The sequence below is a fragment of the Nicotiana sylvestris genome, chromosome 3 (genome assembly GCF_000393655.2).
Source record: "Nicotiana sylvestris chromosome 3, ASM39365v2, whole genome shotgun sequence".
NCBI lineage: Eukaryota > Viridiplantae > Streptophyta > Magnoliopsida > Solanales > Solanaceae > Nicotiana > Nicotiana sylvestris.
In genome coordinates this window covers 200,654,325-200,668,425 of record NC_091059.1, presented here as the reverse complement: position 1 = coordinate 200,668,425, position 14,101 = coordinate 200,654,325, and positions in this window count along the sequence as shown.

Sequence of the window (14,101 nt, the reverse complement as noted above, 5' to 3'; positions counted from 1 at the left end):
AATTAAAGAATCTGTGTGCTTTTGATGCCTTTTTATCTCTTATTGAACCTAAAAATGTTGTTGAGGCTTTGCAGGATGCAGATTGGGTGAATGCAATGCAAGATGAACTCAATCAGTTCGAGAGAAGTCAAGTTTGGCATCTAGTTCTAAGACCCAATGACAGATCAGATATTGGTACAAAATGGGTCTTCAAAAACAAACTTGATGAAGATGGAATAGTTACAAGAAACAAGGCAAGACTGGTGGTCCAAGGTTACAGCCAAGAGGAGGGCATTGATTATGATGAGACTTTTGCTCCAATTGCAAGACTAGAGGCAATCAGACTCCTCATAGCCTTTGCAGTACACATGGAATTCACTCTTTATCAGATGGATGTCAAAAGTGCCTTCCTGAATAGCTACCTGAAAGAAGAAGTGTTTGTAAAACAACCTTCAAGGTTTGAGAGCAAAGAATGTCCTGAGCATGTGTACAAGTTAGACAAGGCTATCTATGGACTCGAGCAGGCCCCAAGAGCATGGTATGAACGGCTGTCCAAATTCCTATTGGAGCATGGTTACAAAAGAGGTAAAATTAACAGTACCTTATTCTTAAAGGAAAAAAGGTAAGGATCTCCTTGTGGTACAAATATATGTTAATGACATAATCTTTGGGGCCACCACTGATAACCTAAGTAAGGACTTTGAAAAATTAATGGGGAGTGAGTTTGAAATGAGTATGATGGGTGAGCTTAACTTCTTCTTAGGCTTGCATATCAAACAAAGTCCTTATGGAACCATGATCCATCAGCAGAAGTTTGCAAAAGAGCTTATCAAAAAGTTTAAAACAGAAGAATCAAAAGAAATAGACACACCTATTGCAACTGCCACTAAATTAGATATTGATGAACCTGGTTCATCAGTTGATCAAAAGTTGTATAGGGGTATGATTGGTTCACTCTTGTATCTTACAACCAGCAGACCTGACATTGTTTCCAGTGTAGGGCTTTGTGCTCATTTTCAGGCAAATCCAAAAGAGTCTCACTTGAATGCTATCAAGAGGATACTAAGATATCTGAAAGGCACCACTGATATGTGTCTTTGGTACCCCAAAGGTAGTAATTTCAATCTAGTAGGATATGTTGATGCTGATTATGCAGGTTTCCTAGTGGATAATAAGAGCACCTTAGGTATGGCTCACTTTCTTGGTTCATGTCTTGTATCCTGGGCCACTAAAAAGTAAAATTCAGTGGCCTTATCCACTGTTGAGGCTGAATATGTTGTTGTTGCATCTTGTTGTGCTCAATTGTTATGGATCAAACAACAGCTGGCAGATTTTGGGATTGAAGTTGGTTGCATTCCCATATTCTGTGATAACACTAGTGCTATAAGTATGACAAAGAACCATGTTTATCATAGGAGGACTAAGCACATAGATGTTAGACACCACTTCTTAAGAGATAACTATGAGAAAGGATTGATCTCCATAGAATTCTGTGCTACTGATAAGCAAATTGCTGACATCTTCACTAAAGCACTGTGTAGAGAAAACTTTGAAAGGAACAGGTTGGAACTAGAGATGATTAAGATCACCTAATAGGTCCAGCTCAGAATGCACAATGAAAAAAAATATTTTTTGGCTAGGAATTCTGAACCTGTGTAAATATCTAGATTAATTCTTACTTAGCTTCATACTTTAATTAGTATACTCCTGTGATATAACTCACTGAACTCTTACAACATTTTCTCTATTATGGCATTTGAAGCATGTTCAAGAGTGTTCTATATGAAGAACCTAGTTCATTAGTATGAGTTCATATGAAAGCTCAGATATGTTTTCTATACTCTGCACAATTAGAAAGATTAATAATTCAATCATGAGCAGAAGTCCTATACTTATCAAATTCCTAGAAAATTCTATCCGTTGAGCATTAAACCAGTTCCGTCCATCTAGAACTCTAAACCGTGATTTTTGCCTAATATTTAGGGAAGCCAAATCTATCATTAAAATTCTGGAATTTCAGTTTAAATAGACTTCTATTTGACATCTGAAAAAGCTGTCGTTACTTACTTAATGTGTAATTCACTTTAAATACACACCACATCTCCAGTCTTCTTCATAATTCTAAAACCGTCAAAAATTCCTCCTCAATTCTAATTGCCCTCTTCTCCAAAATTCCTAAATTCTCTCAAGAAACCAAAAATCATGTCTAACCCACAAGATCATCCTGGCATTCCTCCACCACCATCTCCCTCAAATTCATCCTCATCTACTCCACCAAGTGCATCTCCAAAACCAAGGTTTCGAAGGTAGAAAATGCTTGCTCGAAAAACTGTACCATCTGGGGCTTTGAGGAAGGTTTTAAATGAAAGGTTAAAAGCTATCCAAGTGAAAGAAAGCCCAGCTCCAAGGTCTTATTCTAGCTTTGAGTCTGAATCCTTTCAATCCACGATTGATGGAGATGGACATGGGTCTTCTGGATCTGAAAAGACTCAAAAATCTCCTTCTGAGGTAAGTTCTTCTGTGGTTGAAAACTTAGAAACTAGCTTTATTCTGGTTGGACCCATTAGGTATGTTGAGTTGCCTGAGATGAGTAGGAGTGGAGGTAAAAAGAAGTCTGAAAAAGAAAAAGAGAGAAAGGGTGCATGTGGTGAAGCGAGGGGAAAATGGAAGGGAGCAGTTCTTGCTATATGCGGGGTTGTGCAAGACAGGTTAGATGAGAGTGGCATGAAATCAGGGGGAAGTGGTTCTAGGAAAGCAGCTGAGGGGTTGGTTCATCTAAGCAAACAAAGAGATGAACCTATTTCATCTACTGAAGAAACCTTGGCTGACCTACTGAAAAAGGTTGGGGCGAGTTATGACCCAAAGAAATGCAAATCTACTACAACAAAAGCCCCAAATGTTCCCAAGCCATCCAAGAAAAGAAAAGCCACATACCCAACACATACTACCTCTTTAGTGCCTAGGGGTAGAGCCACAAGAAGCAAGGTAAAACAGAGTGAAGCTGATCTACAAAAGGCTTTAGAAGAAAGCAAGAAAAAGAAAAAGGATAAGGAAAAGTGAAAGGTTGCAGAATCCTTAGAGGCTGTTGAGGAAGAAGAGATGGAACTAGTCCATCAAGAGAGGGGTACAACAGTGGAGGTTACTACACCTAAGCCTAAGAAACCCAAGATTTCCTCTAAGAAGTCCTCCTTTGTGCCAGTAGCTGCTGAACCTACACTAGCCAAGAGGACAAGATCTGCAATGAAAGCTAAACAAACCAAAGTTTCTGATGATGATGATTGGAGTGGAGAAGAAGAAGAAGAAGAATAATCTGAGAAGGAACTGGATAAGCTTGCCATTTTTAGCAGAAGAAAAATCTTAAAAGGTAGATTGTTGAAGGACCTGGTGGAACCAGTGATGATGAGATTGGTAGACTCCTTGGCTGCTCAATGATGGAAGGACATGGTCCTTCAGATGGAAGGTAGGCTAGCTAGAAATGAGTTGATTGAATTTATGGCAAATGTTGCTGTTAAGGATGGAGTTGACAGTAGCCAAGTGAAGGGAGTTCAAGTGCAGTTTGATGCTGTGAAACTGGGAGAGATTCTGGACATACCCTCTGAAGGGTTTGATGACTATACTAGGCAAAGGTGGCCATGCCTGTACTCCCTCCCCACTGCCCTTGAAATCACTAAAAGGTTCTGTGATTCAGAGAATGTGAATGAAGCCAGAGCTGTGCAGGAAAGTGAGATGAGGCCTCAGCGCAAGGTGATATTTGAGTTTGTCAACAAGTGATTATTGCCAAGACAAGAGAGAAGGCACATTGCCAACTACATGGATCTGATTCTTATGCAATGCCTGGAGAGAGGAAAGCAAATCAATTGGCCTGCCCTTAAAGTCAAACTGCTAGACAGGGTCATAAATGGTTCCAAGGCTCAAACTACCCCATATGGCTTCATACTAACCACAGTTCTGTACAGGCTCAATGTGCCTCTGAAGAAATGGGAAATGGCCTCGAGCAAAGAACATTTTGGCATCAAAACTCTTCTTACTTGTGACTATTCAGTCAATGCCATCCCAGTTCAACCTGGTTCATCCTTGAGGACTATAAGCACGTGATTTTTGCCCTATATGAGAAATACTCCCAGAAATGCAAAATAAAATAATTTTCCTTGGTGTGCAATTTTGAGTATTTTTGTGATATTTTGGGATAATTATTTGTATTTGTCTGTGTTTGCTTATTTGTTAAATTAATAAAAAATATAAAAATATGTCGCATTTTGCATGTAGGATTTCATTCTACAATTGTTAGTAATTAAATTAGTTTTACAAAAATTAAAATTACAAAAAATAGGCATCTTTTGCATTTTTAGCATTTAATGTCCAAATGAACAATTTTATGCTTAATTATTACTTAATTGTGCGTTAATTGTTATTGGGAGTTAATTTGCGATTTTATAACTTAATTTAGTTCTTAATAATAATTTAAGTATTTTTATAATTTAGTTTTAGAAAATAAAAGAAGAAAAGATAACAAAAATACAAATAAAAATCGGATTGGGCCATTTCTTCGATTTTCAACCCCAGGCCCAAACAATTGTCCATGACCCAGTCCACTTCACATGGGTCGACCCGGTCCGCCCCATTAACCCAATACCCAACCCCTTTCTTCATTTTTTGGTCTAAACACAAAAACAAAACAAAAAATAACAAAACAAAAACCCTAAAACACTAACTCATCCGCCTCCTTTCTTCATCCTCTCAAAACTCCAAGCACACAACCATGGCTGTCCTTCACCCTCACCATGGACGAACTAGCTGCGTCTTCAGCTTCACCAATGTTCATGGCTCCTCCTCCTCCTTCGTTCTTCGCTCAAACAACTAAGCGACACAACCACCCAATGATAGCCATGAACGAACAACCCCGTCGATGACCCACCCCGCTGCCTTCGGCTTCACCATCACCAAGGTCGCAGCTGCTTAGTCTTCGACCATGAGCAGCCCAGGAGACCACGCAACTATTTCTGTTTCATCCTCGTCGTCCGGCGTCAAGCTCGAGCTTGAGCTCGACGTCCATGGCTGCCTTCCTCCTCCCCGCGTAGCTGCTCCATTCTCATCTTCATCCGTGTCTGCTTATGCCTTCTGTTTCGTCTTCCCCATCAGAACGACCAGCTTTACTGCTTCGTCTTCGACTGCGAACAGTCCGAACAATGCTATCTTCTTCATGTTTCGGCTGTTCCAGCTCGTTGTCCATGGCTGAGTTGAATCTTTTCCAGCTCCAGCTCGTTGCATCTTTTCCAGCTCGTTGTTCATGTCTTCTTCGATGCGTTGTTGTTTCTGCTCTAGCTGCTGCTGCCGCGTCGATTGTTGTCTTGCTTTAGTTACTTCTTAATCGTGTTCGTCACCGTTGGTTCGAGCTTTGGTCGAGGCTCGTCAAGTTCGTTGTTTGTTTAGTCGTCCGTCGTTTCAATCCGGTTAGTAGATTTTTGAGTTTTATTTTGTCCATATTTGGTTTTGATATTTCTCGAACCTAAAATCAACAAATGTTTGTTTTGTTTATCGTTTGAATTAATTTTTTAGTTTGTTCATGTTGTTTGTTAAATTAATTTTTCAGATTTCAAATGAAAGATTAATTAATTGTTTTCATGTTATTTCATGTTTGTATTATTGTTTACATAAATATTTGTTAGTTTAATGTTTGTTAGATTCAAATTGAAATTTAATTAATTATTTCTTCAATTTGTTTCATGTTGTTATGTATTTTCCAGAAATTATTTATGTTGTTTGAGTCATGTGAATCCGTCATGTTTGTTGCTAAAAATAGATTTAATTCATGTTCATCTTTGTTTGAAGTTCATGATTAAATCCAGTGATTTAATGTGAGTTTATGTTTGTCTTTGATTTGTTAATTCAGTATTTTGTTGTTTGTATTGTTGTGTTCTTGCTCATACATTCATGGTCTAAATTAACCAGGATTGGTTCCCGATATGGTTAATTCATTCCATTAATTTGGAGTTTGTGTTGTTCATCATGTTCATGTAAATTGTTGTTGAAGATTGTTGAGAAATTGGTCATCTTGACTATATTTTGGTTGAGTTATGATTAATTGATTGTTTAGAGCAGAGGGGTAATTTGGTAAATTGCATTGCATTCGGGGGTAGATTTGTAATTGCAATAAGGTCGGAGGGGTAGTTTGGTAATTGAACATTATTTTGATTCTTTATGTTAAGCATGGGGGACAAATATAATGGGGTGGGGTTTTTGATGTACTTGTTTAATATAATGGGGGACAAGACAAAACATAATGGGGAGGAATCTTGTACTTGTTTAATGTAGGCATGGGGGACATATTGTAATGGGTTGGTAATGTGGCATTTATTTAATGTAGGCATGGGGGACAAAGTTTTAAAATAAAGAAGACATTTGATAGTGGGACAAAGCATGCCATTGGGGGAATAATTTTGGGGTTGGGGAGTTGAAGACTTGTCTTGCTATATATAGAGTCATTCTTGACATTAAAAGAAGAGGATTTTTTTGGGGGAAGAGAAAAAGAGTTGAATATTATTGGGAGGATTTTAAGAGAGAGTGGACAGATTCTTTTTACATTTGAGAGTTGACATACTTTTATACTTGAGAGAGTTTGTGATAGTAAAAGAGAAAGACAATTTGAACTTTCACTCGAACAATTCTGTTTGCTTTTCTTCGAGTGTTATTCAAAAGTCAGAAACTACTGCATCTCGTATCTTTTCTCTCTTCTGCTTTGACTGCGATTGTACTTTTGCACTGCTGAGTTTTCAATCTGTTACTGGGTTATTCTACTGGTTGTTACTGGTTTTGCGGTGTTGCTGAACCTGCTGTTGCCGCGTTATTACTGTTGCTGACTCCTACTTCTTTTGTTCTTGTACTGCTGTTTCCAGGTACACATTTGTACACTCTTGGCTTGAAGCGAAAAAATGAAATATTAATCAGGCTCCTGTTCCTGTTGAATTCTTTTGTTTGGATCTGTGTTTGAATATTAATTTTCCTCTCTTTGTATAAAAATGTAGTCGATTAATTAATGAGTAATGAGGCTGCATATGTATGATTTCTTCATCTAATAATGCTAGTTTAAATTACTTGAAGAATAGTTAATCGGCTTTGATATTATTGTGTATCCCTCTCATGTTCCAGCATTAGTAAATAATAGAATATAAAAATGAAAGCAGTTTTTCTTTGTACAAACTCGATCGCAATTTTCCAATCGCATTAGCCGTAAACTACGGGTGCATTGATTGTGACGTGGTTCGAGATGCATTTTCACGACGTTGCAATTCTATAAAAATAAATGATAATAATAAAAGCGGTTTAAACTTAATAAAAGCACATAAGTCACAACATGTATTTAAATCAGATATTTAGCCATTATAACAATTTAAGCGACCGTGCTAGAACCACGGGATTCGAGGGTGCCTAACACCTTCCCTCGGGTCAACAGAATTCCTTACTTAGAATTTCTGGTTCGTAGACTTCATTTGGAAAAGTCGAAAATTTCCTCGATTTGGGATTCAAGATAAACCGGTGACTTGGGACACCAAAAGCCAAACCTTTCCCAAGTGGCGACTCTGAATTAAATAAATAATCCCATTTCGAATATTGTCACTTAAATTGGAAAAACTCCCTCCGCATTTAACCCTTCGGGGCGGGCGCGCAAAAAGGAGGTGTGACAGCTCTGGCGACTCTGCTGGGGAATAGACCCAGAACCACTGGTTCAGGTTTAGAATTCGAGCTTAGATAAATCGTTATATTTGGTTTTATCTGATTTTTACATGTTTGAGCCTAATGTGCTAAATGCTGCTTTTACCGCTTTGATATTATTTGGACTGTACATATAAACTGTGCCGAAACCTTTCTCTTCTTACCTCCGGGGAGAAGCTCGCTGGACGAGACTCCCTATTCTGTTAGTGTCAAAACCTGAAATAAGAAAGAGGTCGGACAAGTTACAAAGCCGGACGATCTCGCGGGTCCCCGGTACGTAGCCCCCTCCTCGGCTCGAGTTGTCCGCTCGGGTACATAGTCTAGAACGTATACACAGGTTATAAACCCAGTATAACAAAACCGCTACTGGAAATTAAACCCAGAACCGCTGGTTCAGGGTTCAAGAATTCAAGCTTAGAATAATTGTTATATTTGGCTTTATTATCTGATATTTATTACATGTTTTAACGTGCTAAATGTTGTCTTTTACCGCTTTGATATTATCTGAACTGTATATAAACTGTGCCGAAACGCTTCACTCTTCACCTCCGGGGATGTGCTTACTGGTTGACACTCCCTATTCTGTTAGTGTCAATACCTGAAATAAGAAAGAGGACAGACAAGTTACGAAGCCGGATGGTCTTTTGATTCCCGGTAAGTTGCCCCCTCCTCGACTCGAGTCGTCCGCTCGGGTACACAGTCTAGAACATATACCTAGGTTATAAACCTAGTATAACGAAACCTCATGCTGGATCCCTAGTAGGAACGCTTATCTGCATCATGTTGCATTTGACATAGGGGACTCAACACAGGGGTTGGGTCCGTCTAGGACAGACAACCTGAAATGAAAAGACCATCCTGCTGCATCCCGTTTGTTTTGCGCATCTATTTGCTTCGGATCTGCATGCTGACCGGTTTCCTAAGAAGTTTCAAAAAAGAATAGTAGCGTAGGGAGATAATTACTTATTTTTGGAAAAATAAAACCGATGTCCAAGTAATGTTGAAACCTCGCCGGAATTTTCTTAGAAAACAAAAAAGAAAAATGAAAATAAAGTTTGTCTTTTAGTTTTGATTTATTCCTTTTAATCACTTTCAAAATCCAAAATATATATATATAAATAAAAAAAAGGAAAAATTCAAAAAAAAAAATATGGTTTCATTTGTAGTATCTCTTTAAAAGATTTTTGAAATTTCAAAAAAATGAAAAAAAAAGAAGTTTAAATGTATAAATATCTCCTTAGTCTCTTTTCAAAAAGAAAATATAAAATAAAATAAAGATATATATAAAAATAGTTATTCCTATTTTCTTTAAAAGATTTTATTTGTTTCCCCTATTTTCGACCGAACTACGCGGGTCTGATTCTCACCGGATGTGAGATACGTAGGCAAACCTCATCGGTTTCGACCCCAATTTTCAAAAATCCAAAAAAAAATATATTTTCCTTTAGTTCTTTCTTTATAAATTTTTCTTTAGAAAATACAAAAAAAAAAAAAGAAATAAAAAATAATATAGAAGTTTTTTTAAAAAACTCAAATAAAAAAAAAGTTTCCTTCGTTCTGAAGTCTTTATACGAAAAAAAAATGAAATGAGAATTAAAAATCAGCAACAAAAATCCAAAAATACTCTTTGCTTTTTAGTCTCTCTTTTGTAAATGTCCATAAAAAGAATATTTGAAAAATTGAATTCCAAAATATTAGGACTTTTCTTTAGAAATGCTTTTGTAAATAAATAAAACTCAGAATTCCAAATCATTTTCTTAAAAGTCCCTCTTTCAAAATTTAAGAGGCAACATCATAAATAAAAATATATACATTCTTTCTTCCGTAGAAAAGGTAAAACAAACAAAACAAAATCAACCAAACACATTTTTTTTTGTTTAAAAAAATAATAAAAAAAATATTTCCAAAGTTCAAGTCAAAAGCAAATAAATTTTTTAGAAGTCTTTCTTTAAAAAAATAAAACAAAAATCAAAATAAACAAAAATTTCTTTCTTCTTTTAAAGCATTTCTTTCAAAAATTCCAAAAAAAGGGTTAGTCTAGTTACTCCATTTTCGATGCCCGAACTACGCGGGTTTGATTCTCACCGGATGTGAGATACGTAGGCAACCCTCATCGGATCCAACCCCACCTTTTGCTAAAATAGCCAAAAATCAATCAATAAATAAAAACGTGTCAAATTTTAAATTTTGCCATAAATAAGTTGGGTGGTGTCCAACCTTCCCTTTTGCTAAAAATAGCCAAAAATATATGTCAAATTTTAAATCTGTCATAAATAAGTCGGGTGATGTTGTTTTGTCATAAATAGCCGGATGTTTCCCGAAAGGGACGCCGGAAGGCTGACTTTGCATACACAGCCACCTTTAGGTCATTTTTTAAGGTTTGGTCCAGTTGACCCACACAGCCTTAAAATCCTCGTCACCGAGGTGTTGAAAGGTCGTGTTGGAAATATTGAGTTTTCTAATTTGGAAAACGATAAAAGAGTCATAAATAAGTCAGGTGATGTTGTTTTGTCATAAATAGCCGAATGTTCCCGAAAGGGACGCCGGAAGGCTGACTTTGCATAAATAGCCACCTTTGGGTCATTTTTTAAGGTTTGGTTGACCCACACAGCCTTAAAATCTTCGTCACCGAGGCGTTGAAAGGCCGTGTTGGCAATATTGAGTTTTCTAAGTTGAAAAAAAACGATAAAAAGAGTCATAAATAAGTTAGGTAATGCTGTTTTGTCATAAATAGCCGAATGTTCCCGAAAGGGACGCCGGAAGGCTGACTTTGCATAAACAGCCACCTTTGGGTCTTGTTTAGTACTTTTTTTGTCCAGTTGACCCACACAGCCTTAAAAACCTTCGCCCCGAGGCGCTGAAGGGCCGTGTTTGCAACACCAAGTTTTTATTATAATTTGAAAAAAAAAACAACAAACAAAAAAAAACAAAGAGTCGGCGGTCGAGTGAATACCGTTTGAATTTTGTCATAATAAGCCGAGCCAACTTCGGTCGCGTCTTAAACCATTCTTGTCGAAGTAGCCTTAGAGTATCTTTCAGTTGTCGAAAGGTTATTTTCGTAAAAGAACGGACAAGTTTGTAAACTGATCCTCCCCGGCCTCAAAATTCATGTGAAATTTGGAAGGGGCCACGTTTGCAAAAATAACCGTTCGGTTGCATTTTGTGAGTGTTGAAACCCAATTTTTTATTATGAAAAAAAAATGTTTCATTGCTTTTACCTTTCATTCGGCCCGAACTACGCAAGATCTGATTCATGTGAGGTCATGATACGTAGGCAATCTCCATCGGATTCGATCATAGCTATAAAATAAATTGAGAAAAAAAAACAAACTGAAAGAAAAGGAAAAAGAAAATCGAGTGAAAAAGAAAATAGAAAAAAGAAAAAGAAAAAAAAAAGATTGCAAAAAAATAAAAGAGCGGCAAAAACAAGATCAAGAGTGACTAAAGAGAGGCAAGAATAAAAGAAAAGAGGTACATAGTGAAGAGGGTTAGTTTAGGATCGGGATGAAACATGCAACCCGTTCGAACACATGGTAAAAATGTTTAACTGTTTAGGTGCATTGCATCCCATCGTGCGATTTCCTATATGCTTCAAAACTAACAAGGTTGTGTGTGTGAGTAAATTAGCCAGGTTCTGTTCAGGTGATTGGTTTTGTTGGTATGCAGTGATGAGCAGCCTTGCACGCGGCCACAACATTATACACAAAACTGAGCTCCACCTCCCAGAAACGCCCATCCTTACCAAGCTCCATATAGTCCCCCAATCAAATGTTCATCAGTACAATCCTCACCCAAGAGAGTCTTTCAAAAGGAATCAGTTCACCTCTATTGGTGAATCATACTCAGGCTTGTTCCAAAAGCTAGTCAGGCGAAGTCTGCTGCAGCCAGTGGCCCCAAATCGGCCAAACATCGAGCCCCCCCTCCCCGTATCGAGCTGATACTAGATGTGAATGCCACTATGGAGCAGTGGGGCACGGTACAAAGGACTGTTGGTCATTGGACCCTCAAAATGGCAATTGAAGACTTGATTGCAGCTGAAAGAATCGTTCTCCGGGATGAAAAGGTTCCTAATATGATGAACATTCCCCTACCTACTCTCACAAGCGGGCCAATAGACGGAATGATCTGTGAAGCTGAGGAATTTGATCCGGCACTGAAGGCTATTGCAGCCATTGCCGAGACAGAAGAAAAGCCAAAAAACGAATGTCAAGCTTGAAAGTTCCCCATCAGACGGGAGTCTCGGTAGCCAGTGTTGCTATTCTTTCTGCATCTGGATTATCTCAGGGTGTGATCCAGATGTTTTACTTTATTGTCTTACTTTCCAATGTAAACCCTTCTATCTTCAAAAAAAAATTAAAAAAAAAAAAAAAAAAAAAAAGAAATAAAAAAAAATCAAATGAAATTGATATTTCATTTTCCCGGAATGTCTCTTTTCTTAAAATCTTGTCAATCTTCTCATTCTCTTTTAGTTCTGTTAAACGCAGATTTCAATAATATGACATGCTTGCGGACTTCATGCCTGGATCTTAAAACTCTGTCAGACCTCGAAATAATGAATCAAGAATTGGGTCGCCATGAAGAATAGCTTAAGGAAACAAGACAAAGAGTTGGAACAACTGAAGGAAAATTGATTCCCGAAATTGGAAAGGTCCATACATTACAACAAGAGTACTGCCAGAAAGAGTGCGTTGTACTTGGGACACATCGAAGGAAATGTCCTTGAAATAACTGTCAATGCAAATGCAGTCAAAAGGTACTATATTGGATCCTTTATATAATAAAATCTTGTCCGGTTGAGATGACGAAGGCTTTCATTCTCGCTACCCAAACACTATCAACCCTTTGCAAAACCCATTTGAGCTGGTTACTCTTCTTTGATTACCCTCTTTGGAACTTGAAAATATTATTGAAAATAAAATGAAAAAAGAAAAATGAAAAAAGAAGAAGAAAGAATTGGAAAAATAAGAAAATATATATACAAAAAAAATCCAAATACAAAAGTGGTCTGAACTATGTCTGACTTGATTCCGAAAGGATACGTAGGCAACCTCTCCTTGGGGTTCAGTCACACCAAAATAAAATCCAAGAAGTCCCCCAAAAGTGAAACTGGGGCAGAAGTTATAATGGTTCGGCAATGATCCCGCCCAAAAGGTTCCAAAGTTGTAGTTCAACCCAAATTCCTTTTACCCCAAACCTTGTTCAAGTCCTTCTGATCAATCGGCAAAGCGGTTCAAAATGGGAGGATGGAGTTATTTGGACCTGATACAACAAAATGAGAAGAATAAAATGAGAAAGTCTTATTGGTGAAAACCCACACGGGCACCGTAAGGCGACGGTAAGCAGAGAAAATCAAATAAGAAGTCTTGTTAGTGAACACCCACACGGGCACTATAAGGAGATGGTAAGAAATGAAATGAAAATTCCAGCTCGTGAAAACCCGCAAAGGGCGCCCATGATCGAAAATGAGATCCTCACAACCACTATCATCAACAGAGTCCTAGCAAGGTTCCTCGGTATTCAAAGCAAAGTTGTGATAAATTTTTGGGAGTCAGACGGTTTACACAGATCAGGCATCCAGTCTAAAAGGCATGTCATGTTCATTGAAGTCCGCATGTACTCCGGATAAGTCCTTCTCTCCTTTCCCCGAAAGGGACACTTCTAGTTTTAAACTCTCTCCATTCAATTATTTGTTTCTCTTTGAATCCCTTTTGGTCTAACACTGTTCCAAAACCAAGACAAAGAAAGATTGGCAAGACTGATTTACAGGGCTTTCGTTTGATACACGCTAATGTGCAAAAGGCACCCAGCCTCAGCAGGTGCATCAAGTCGACCTCGACTGGCCATGGCGGCCGATGCTCAGGAATCAAAACTCTTGGAAGGAGAAAATCAAATTAAAGCGTCTATAAAGGCAATTGAAGTCGAAAGGGTTGAGTTTCACATGGCTAATCGCCTCAGCAAAGTCGAAGAAACCAAGGTACCCCCAAATGCTCTAAAATTGAAGTTGGAAGAAAGAAGACAGAAAAGAAAGGCCTACAAAGGCAAAATAAACTTGGAAAGGTTAAGTCCCACGCGACTAGCCATTGCAGTTAGGTTTGAGGATCAAAAAATCCCTGATGCTCCGGAAAAAAAAATACCAACAATTGATTGAGCCTTAACTACGTTTGACTTGATTCCGAAAGGATACGTAGGCAGCCTCTCCCTGAGGTTCAGTCACACCAACAATAAAATCCCGTTTACCCTGAAATTGAAACCGGGGCACGTCAAGCGGTTTAGAAGTCGTAGTATCATCTACTTTTCTTTGCCAAGCACAAGCCTTTCAGATCAATTACCAAAGGTAACGGGAAGCCAAAAAGCGTCACGAATGTAGACCGGTACACTGTAAATTGAGAGAAGTAAAATGAGAGAGTCTCGT